This window comes from Serinus canaria, chromosome 1 (genome assembly GCF_022539315.1).
Source record: "Serinus canaria isolate serCan28SL12 chromosome 1, serCan2020, whole genome shotgun sequence".
In the NCBI taxonomy this organism is placed as follows: domain Eukaryota; kingdom Metazoa; phylum Chordata; class Aves; order Passeriformes; family Fringillidae; genus Serinus; species Serinus canaria.
Genome location: NC_066313.1, coordinates 94,848,110 through 94,857,449, shown reverse-complemented (window position 1 = coordinate 94,857,449; position 9,340 = coordinate 94,848,110).

Below are 9,340 nucleotides of genomic sequence, written 5' to 3'. Positions count from 1 at the left end.
AACACATAGGCTTAAAGACTTGTAAAGTGCCAATAGTGTACTGAGATTTGGTAAATCCCATGCATCAGAGTAGGGATTCCCAGCAAATAGGATCCTCTTTAAAATACACAAACTGATTGTGAAGTTACCTAGGTTTTGTATCTGATACAAGGAACAGCTGTGTCTGAACGTGAAAGTTCAACAGGAATTTTCCTCTGCATGACTTGCTTGAGGAAATCACACTTCTCCCTCACAGAAATTCCAGTGAGAAAAGTTAACACACCACATTAGAATGCACACAACTCAATACTAAAAAATACAGTTGCTTCAATATACCACAGTCATCTTCCCTAAAATCAAGGTGACAGGTTATTGGTCCATCCACAGCAAAGGCCTAGACCAAAGCCCCATATGTTGCCCCTGTCCAAGTTTCTAGCCTGAGGATAGTTTCATGTCTCTAAGATAGGTCCAGGGATTGCATGAAGAGCCCAAAAGCCAGGGTAGTCCTGGAAAGCTCATTAGTGATGAATATGAGCTGTCATTGGAGTCTCTCTTAAATAAAATAAAAAAGAAACCAAAAAATACTAATATGCCTTTTAGTATGGTAAAAATATACTTCCTCCCTGGAGCAGCATCACCTGTTCCTTGCTCTTTGACTTGTCTGGCTTCTGGCTTTTGTTTTGCTTGAATCACAGTGATGCAATGAGCCTTACAGGAAAGTTGTTCCCTTGTGCTAATGGCGTGCTTACCCACTTGGTGGTGATATATTGTGTCCAGGTAAACTTTGTTCTATGTTGCAATAGATAAATTGTTTTTTAAAGTTTGTATCAGTTTGCAATGCAGAAAAATATGAAGAATTTGTGACAAAGTAAAGGGTTCTTTCTGTGAGCTCATGTAAAGAATATCTACAAAAGGGTTTGCCTCTGTGTATGGATCAGCTATAAACTGGATACTCCAAGTCAGGTCCAGGAGCTACAGGAGAGGATCCAGCAGAGAGACACGAAGATGATTAGAGGTCTGGAATATCTCTCTTGAGCAGAGACTAAGGGAACTGGGCCTGTTTAATCTGGAGAAGAGAAGACTGAGGGAAGATCTCATTAATTCATTTAAATATCTCAAAGATGGGCTCCAAGAGGATCGTGCCAGACTTTTTGCGGTGGTGCCCAGCGACAGGACAAGGAGCTAAGGCCTTAAACTAAAACAAAAGAAGTTTCACCTCAATATGAGGAGAAACTTCTTTTCATTGAAGGTAGCCAATCACTGGAACAGGCTGCCCAAGGAGGTCATGGAATATCCCTCTCTGGAGACATTTAAAACCTACCTGGACATGTTCTTGTGTCACCTGCATTAGGTGACCCTACCTTGGGGATGGTTGGACTGGATTATCTCCAGAGTTCCCTTCCAGCCTTACTGAGTCTGTAATTCTCTGTGATTCTCTGTTATTTAACACTGTCATTTTCACTTTTCATTAAGTCAGTCAAATTAGGAAAGGAAAATAGTCCATTGAAGCAGAAATATGTATATTAGTGTATTTGATAGGCCTGTTACAACCTTTGTAACAATGCAGCCTAGGCTGTATATGGTAAGACTATACAGAGCAGAAGTTAATATGCCAAAAAAGCAGTCAGTCTGTACAGCTGCCAGAAGAGGTGTTAATATTTTTCTCCATTCTAGTAGAAGCTCATTGGGATATGCAAAACTGATTCGTAAAGTAATGTTGGAGAGTGACAGATGCTGACATATATAATTTGACAGCTGCAAATACCAGGTACTAGAAAGTGTCATTTCCCATAAGTATAAAATAATGGGTCATTATTCCCTGACAGATTAAAACCCAAGTACTATGAATAAATGAATCAGTAATCCTGCGTGCTTTAAAAGAAAAATAGAGCATTCTTTTTCTTCTTCCAGAAATAAAGCAGATTTCCTTTGTTCTCCTCTCACCTGTGTGTGTTACCACCAATTGCTAACTCTCTGATGAGGTGGAGCAGAGGAGGGAGTCTCTCACACGATCTACTTAAGGCATTTAAGACCTTTATGTTTCCAGGCAGGGGATGCTGGTTCCCTAGGCAGCCAGAGCAGAAACAGCACAGCATCCAGCAGATAGCTCAGAGAAGAGGCTTGCTGCCTCTTTGATTTCAAGAGGATCCAAGGAGCACAGGCACAACCAGGTCAGAGGCCTGACATGAAGGGTGCCTCTCAGGGGTTACCTGTCCCCTTGTAACCCCTCTCAAGGGTTACCTGTTGCCTGTACCCCTGCTTTGTGCCGATCCATAGGATGGATGTTGTTATGTGGCCCCATAGGAGGGCCTCAGCTTTACTCTTGCCTTTAATTCTGAGCCCATGTTTCCACTACTGAGGCACAGTGACCTTCCTCAGACAGACAGCTAACAGTGGGGTTCCCCTGAGGTTTCAGAGGTAGCACCACTAGAGATGTTTGTCTTCCTTTGGGCAAGGGAAAATCAGCCCACTGGCTGAAAACAAAGCCTGGGAGGGGAGCAGAGACAGATCACACCCAGTAGAATTCTGCTGAGGCTGCACTTGCTGGGCTTGTTGGAGGGGATTCATCTCTCCAGGGTCTAGAGTGATGCTCTGCCTAATGTGGCCTGAGTCCTAAAACAAGCCACCAGGCACCATTCCCAATAGAAATACACTAAAGCATTTTACAGGACTCTAGTTGATGCCAAAGTGGTTCCCAGTGCCTGCTGCATTTAGCCAGCTGTGCACCTACAAGTTTGGTTATACTGATCCTGTGGCTAGCAGTTAAAACATGGCTAGGATGTGTCTTCTTTCTTCCCCCTGCCTGATTATCAAGCCCATCCTCACCATAGCCCTACATTGTGATGGATGTGGCTGGGACCAAAAGCTGTTCAAAGTTGAGTGGGTATTGCCCAACTGCAGTTGATCCAATGTTGTCATGGAAAGAAGCATGGCAGGAGCTGTACCAGTGCCTTTGGGTCACTGGAGAAACCACCTGAGGAATCATGGAACCATTTAGGTTGGACAAGACCTCTCAGATCATCGAGTCCAACCATTAATCCAGCACTGCCAAGTTCACCACTAAACTGTGCCCCCAGGTGCACATCCACATGCCTTTTGAACACTTCCAGGGATGGTGATTCCATCACTTTCCTGGGCAGCCTGTTCCAATGTGGTGCTTACCTTTCTGTGAAGAAATTTTTTCCTAATATCCAATCTAAACTCCACTGGAGGAAGGACATCCCTTGATGTCTAATTAAGTAGTTTCTGATAATCCTTTCCAACAGTTCTGCAAGAGCCAAGCAGCTCTTTCCTGAGAGAAGTGCTTGAGAAAAGTGCTTTTTCATGTCTTTTGGGACAATGTTTTCTTTTTTTGCATTAGATACCTTCCAAAAGAAGCAGTATTTATTCATTTATTTCAGTTTCTTTAAATTTATGTCCCTTAGAAGTAACACAAAGTCATTATAACTGAAGTTTGAGCTCTTGTATAATGGAGGACCCACAGAATTTCACCCAAATTCCTGCATTTGGGACTTGATCTTTTTCTTTCCATGCAATCACAATTGCTCACATAAAAGACAAATAAAGTAATGTCTTCACTCATTACTTATTGAACCTGTGGTTGTAAGGTTTCTAAAAAATACTTAAAGCTTTTCAATGAATTTTAAAATGTAACTTGCATTTAGATTCTCCAACAAATCATGCAACATTTAAGAGTGAGGGCTTTTGATTTTTAGTAAATTATGCTTGCTACTGTATTTTTTTTTTGGTAGGAGATTATTTAGAAGCAACTACCATACCAACACTGAATTTATTGGGTGGATTTCCTGTCATCTTTGTGGTTCAATAAATTTTTTTGCAAGTGTTCTACATTTAGCACAGCAGCCTTCTGCTCTGTGTCTGGGCTCCTAGAAACTATTATCATATAAATAATAATTAGATGGAAGTTAAAACCAGCATGACTGTACTGAACAAATATACATGATTGCAAATGTGTCTGTATCAGTGGGAGAGAAGGAAAGTGAATCCACTTCAAATGTTCAGTTTTACACCTCATTAGTTGGAGATGATTGTTTAATGATTGGATAAAGGGAATTTTTCTCCTTCCTCAATCCACTTGTTTTTTCTCCTGTATTTAGTAATTGACTGCAGTTCAGAGTTCTGCTGAATTTCTTAAGGTTTTCACGTATTTCTTTTCTAGAAGGTTTTATCTTCAGGCTGATTGGTCTTTGTGGGCTCAGCCTCACACCATCCACAGCATAGGATGCCAATCTTCCAACACCAGTTCTGTTTAAAGACAGCCACTTGGGCTGTCAGCAGTGGGGTGTATTCTCAGCTTCAAGAACATACTTTTGAAGTCTTTGAAGACAAGGAGCATCAGAACAAGTTTGCAGATAGGAGATTATGGACAAAGCATTGCAGAGATCAAATGGATGCTTTCCTCAGTCTCTTAAGCTACATGTTAATCAAGTCAAATACTAAAAGGCTGTTACATATCGTTATCAAAAATTGCTTAGGCAAGGCCCCACTTGTATACATTTACACCATACGTGGAACAAATGCATTTACAGTAACATTGGTTAACTTTCAGTGAATATAGGTAACTTCTTTTTTTTAAATTCCTATATAATGAGTAGTAATTTCAGTGAATTTTCATCCTTCCAAGGGCCAAGATTTAAAAGGGGGGAAAATCAAAACAAAATAAAAGGGTAAAATCTTTATTGAAGGAGCTGGGGTTCATGCCTCCATACTATCATTTTGTTCTTTCAGTTCTAGGTGTTGCTAACTGAAATTTCCCTTTCACAGAGCATATGGCTACAGTAACAATGTGTCAGTCTTAGTATTTGTTGGCAGACTAGTTTGCTTTTGTTTGTATAAAGTGGAAAGGAGCTTTAAAGGCAGTAGTCCAGGATGTGTGGTGCATGGAGCACTAGTAAAGTGGTTGAGACACTGCTGGCAGCAGGAGTCTGCAAAGAAACCATCACATTGGAACAAAAACAGCTGTCTGCCAGCACCATAAACTTTAGGAAATGTTGTGGGTGATTAGTTGCTACTCCTAATGTGTGAAAGTTGGCCTGTCTGCATACAGGCAAAATAAACTCCCTTTTACTTCTTGCCACTCATACATAGAAATCACAGGACATTATGGGATTGATTATGAGCCATAAAAGCCAGGAAGTTCAGTTTTAGAGTGAAAACCATGGCAATGACTGTCTCTTTCTATTTGGATGTCATTGCATGAAAAGCTAAGGTGAAATGAAAAGGAACAGGAAACAAACCTCAAATGGGAATGGGACAAAAATCTCTAATGGGAAAAGCAACTCAGTCAGGAAGGAACACTCAAGCCTATAATATAAGGCACCTGGCCTCTCTGAAACTTTTGGGTTTGTAAGTAAACCTTAGTGGTCCTGGAACAATAGTAAAAGAACAGTCCAGAAAATACATATTCTGCTGAGTGTCACATAGATTTTTTTTTCCCAAAGACAGGCATCCTTCCCATTTCCACCATCCCACCAGCTCACCTAGTCTGAATAAACAGCACTTCAACAAAAGCAAGAAAGAATATGGATTGATTGCAAAGAAAATAATAAAAAAGGGTGTTTTGTTATGAACCCCTTCAGCTACATTTTTTTGGGGATAAACTGTTTCAAAGGCCATTTCAAAATTAAATCATCTGCGAGTGCAAATGTGGGAATTCATCATGAAGTAAAATTATCTTTGTTTTTTGCTGCAAGGCTGTTTGAATATTTTCTTTCTGTGAGGGATTTTTTTTTCTGAACTGAAATAGATGTGAAAACTAAGGGCAAAAGGTGAGGCTATTTTATTTCTTTCTTTTATATACCTCTGAGTCTTCTGCTTTAAGCAATCATAACAAAGATAAATATTTATATAGTACCTGCCAGTCTATAGCTTAAAAGCACTTAACATGCTTTAATATATACTATTGCACAGAAATAGAAAAAATACAGTTCTAGGGTGAAAGGTAATTTCTGGCTGTTAGCAATGCTGGAAAACAGAAAGTAAACAGGATTTAGAGCAAAGTAAACCAGAATTAATTCCTAGTAAGAATATGTAAAAGAGAAAAGCTAATATTTCCTCTACTGCAAACTTTGTCAGTGGGAATTTCAAAGCCTGATTTTTCTTATCTTTCATAAACAGGCTGTAAATCTTAGGCCCTACAAAGTAAATGGATGGCTTAGTACTCTAACAAAGGACAAGACTTCATTCCCACAATTTAGTAAGATACAGCCTTGGAAGAAATGGTAAGATCTGAGTCTAAGTGCCTGTAAGGGGTTAAGAGGGGCTGTAGAAATGACTTATGCTTTTGACTGAGCAATAAAACTACATTCTTGGGTGGGGGTAGACTGCAATATTTTGGAGTGCTTTTTCCTCACAAAAATGTCACAAAAAGATTTTCTTTACTTCAACATGATCCACTTTTTTGTATTTGCAAGAAAAGTAAAGGAAATGAAGACTTTTACTCTCGGAAATGCCAGCTTTTCTTTCTAAGGCTAGTCAGCAGTCCAGGGATGTAGGGGTCATTCTCGGGAGAATACCAGGATTAGCAGATGGTCTCAGATAAAACTTTTGGTTTGTATTTTTTATTTTTACTGTCCAGCAAGCTACAGAACCAGAGGCTTTAGATGAAAGTCCTAGAGGTTTCTCCAGAATCATAGAATCATTAAGATTGGAAAAGACCTCCAAGATCATGGAGTCCAATGTTTGACTGAACACTGCCACCATGTCAACTAAACCATAGAACTGAGTGCCACATCCAGTCATTTCTGAAACACTTCCAAGGTTGGTTCATCCACCACTTTCCTTGGCAGCCCTTCCAATGCCAAAGTCACATTCATACTGTGAAATGCATACTTAAGTGTTGTGGAAAACAGGACACATCTAAGAGGAAGGCATGAAAGAGCCCTGCCTCCAAATTCCCTATCTCATAGGACAGATTTATTTCATAAACATAGGAGAACTGCTAACTTTTGCATGTGTAATTTTAATTATAGCAGAATTTACCTTTTTTATTTTACTTTTAAGGCAGTTAGGAGGTTTTCTTCTTAGTGGTGAGACTATTTTGAGAATCAATTTAAATATCTGAAATTATTATGCATATATAGTACAAATATGCTAAATTTAACCTTTGAAGTAGTGCTTAGCTCTTCACCTCCAAAATGAAAACAAATTAATAAAAATTGCTCTGGATTAAAGAGGCATACTTGGTATTTCATTCTCAGCAAGGAGACACCTCAGACCAGGGTTGTAAAGGTACCTCTTTTGTGATAAGGAGCTTTGGTCCCTGACAACTCCAAACGATGTTTCACAAATTCTCCATCACCCCTCTTTGGATCCCTCAGAGTCAGCAGGAAGCAATTTACTCATTGCCAAATATGCTGATCCAAACAAGCAGGTACAGGGCAATGTGTGCTATGTCAAGACACCAGCCCTGGTCCCAGGGTATTCTTGCTCTGTGGGCACAGCAGTTACTCTCAGCTAATCTTTTCCCCACACTTCTAGGACAGAGGATTGTTGCTAGTCCAAGTTGACTACTGTTAAGGCCATATTTCAGACCATCCATAGATCTCTAAACAAGCATTTTGTGCTTTGCCATGAGTCCCTCAGCTCATGGACACAGCCTCCAGCATGTGGGACAACTTGGTCTGTCTTAGCCAAGCCAGCTTTCTGTCACCCAGCCTGAGCTGGTGCTCCAGCACTGCTGAATGTCAAACCTACTTACTCTCAGGTGCATGACCCAAGGAAGAAGTGATGCACTGGAAAAGCATCACCTGGCTCTATGATCCTCCTCAGTCTGGAGCCCTGACTTTCAGGTTAGGAAGGAACAGAGAGAAAAGCAGACTTTTCCCTTTTCTGCTGAAGCTGGGCCACAGGAATGCGTGGTGCTGGCCACAGTATGCACAGGAAATCTCTAACTGCAGTGGCATTTACTTCTGAGGTGGGAGACTTCCTTTTTGTCCCTGTTCCCAAGGCTGGTAATATACTGTACATTTGAAAAAAGCAAATAAAATACATAAGGAGAGATGGGAGAAGGAATGGGAATGCAGAGTTTTCTTCTCCTGCTAATTGCAGCAATCTCTCTTTTCTCCCTCCTGCCTTTATGTGTTAATTTTGCCAGGGTTTTCAGGATGGGGTCAGCCTCCTTAGGTGTAGGAGTGAAAAGCCCTGACCCTTGATTTTGTGTTTCCTCTTCACCTTTCTAAGCACATGGAAGATGCACCACAGCACCAGAAGCATTTCCACAAGTTCTCAGGCATTTTTCACAAGAAAAAAAGAAAGCAAGTGCTCTGAGATGTCTGTGATTACCAGTATAGGGAAGAGGTAAGGTCTTAAGGTCTTCTCTGGCATTTTTTGTTAGCTAATATCAGCTGCTGCCTGCTCTGTGTGGTAGCTACTGTGAAACCTGTTTCTCAGCACTTAATTCTCATTATACTTTTAAAAGGATATTTAAGGATGTAACATTGGGTTGTAAATTGCACAGAAGCCTAAAGGTTACATATGGTAATGCTACCAAGGAGCTTATGCTGCTTTCCAGATCTGACCAAATGTTTTACAGGGAAGGCATTTTACTCAATTCTTTAATGTTGTTTTATGTAAACAACATAAATAAGAACATGTTTTAGAATTCCCATTGCAAATAAGACGTTTCCATGCTCAAAGGGCCTCTGTGCATTCCCTACACAGATATTGCTATGCTGAAGGACATACTTAAGCAAATAGGAATGATGGTAAAGAAAGTGCAGAAGAAAATTAACAGGTCAGAAGAACAAAACCGTGTTTCTTCTAGCTCCATCAGCTTGGCTATATTTTCTTCCTGCCAGCGACAATGAAATGGCAAAAGAATTCCTTCAACCAACTCTTCCTGTGACCTAAATGCATAATTGATGAAAATGTATTGTTTACATGAAAGCCTCATAGAAACCACCAGGAAAGCATTGCAGATTATTTTTTCCTCCTTTTGCCACTATGTTTTTACAGATGTGATATGTGGTTTAAGGAGCCAAAGAAGACAGTTGTGCTTTAGCCCTGCCAAATATTCCAAACAAAGGAAAAGGTTTCTTTCTTTCCTCTCCCTTTCCTGATAGAATATATATAGCTAAAATAAATAAATACATAAATAAATACAATTTTTAATCGCTTTTAATTGTCACATCTACGAAAATTGATAGGGAAAATTACACATTTAGAGCAAACAATTGTACAGCTTTGATTCCTGCCAGGATGAGAAGTCAGCACACAGCAAGGACTCAGCGGTGGCCTCTGTCAGCCTGAGCAGGGCTGGTGGCACTGGCGCTGCCGCCGCTGCCTTGCCGAGGGCTGGATTGCCACCTAGCGGGACCCCGCTGCTCCAGCCCACTGGAGC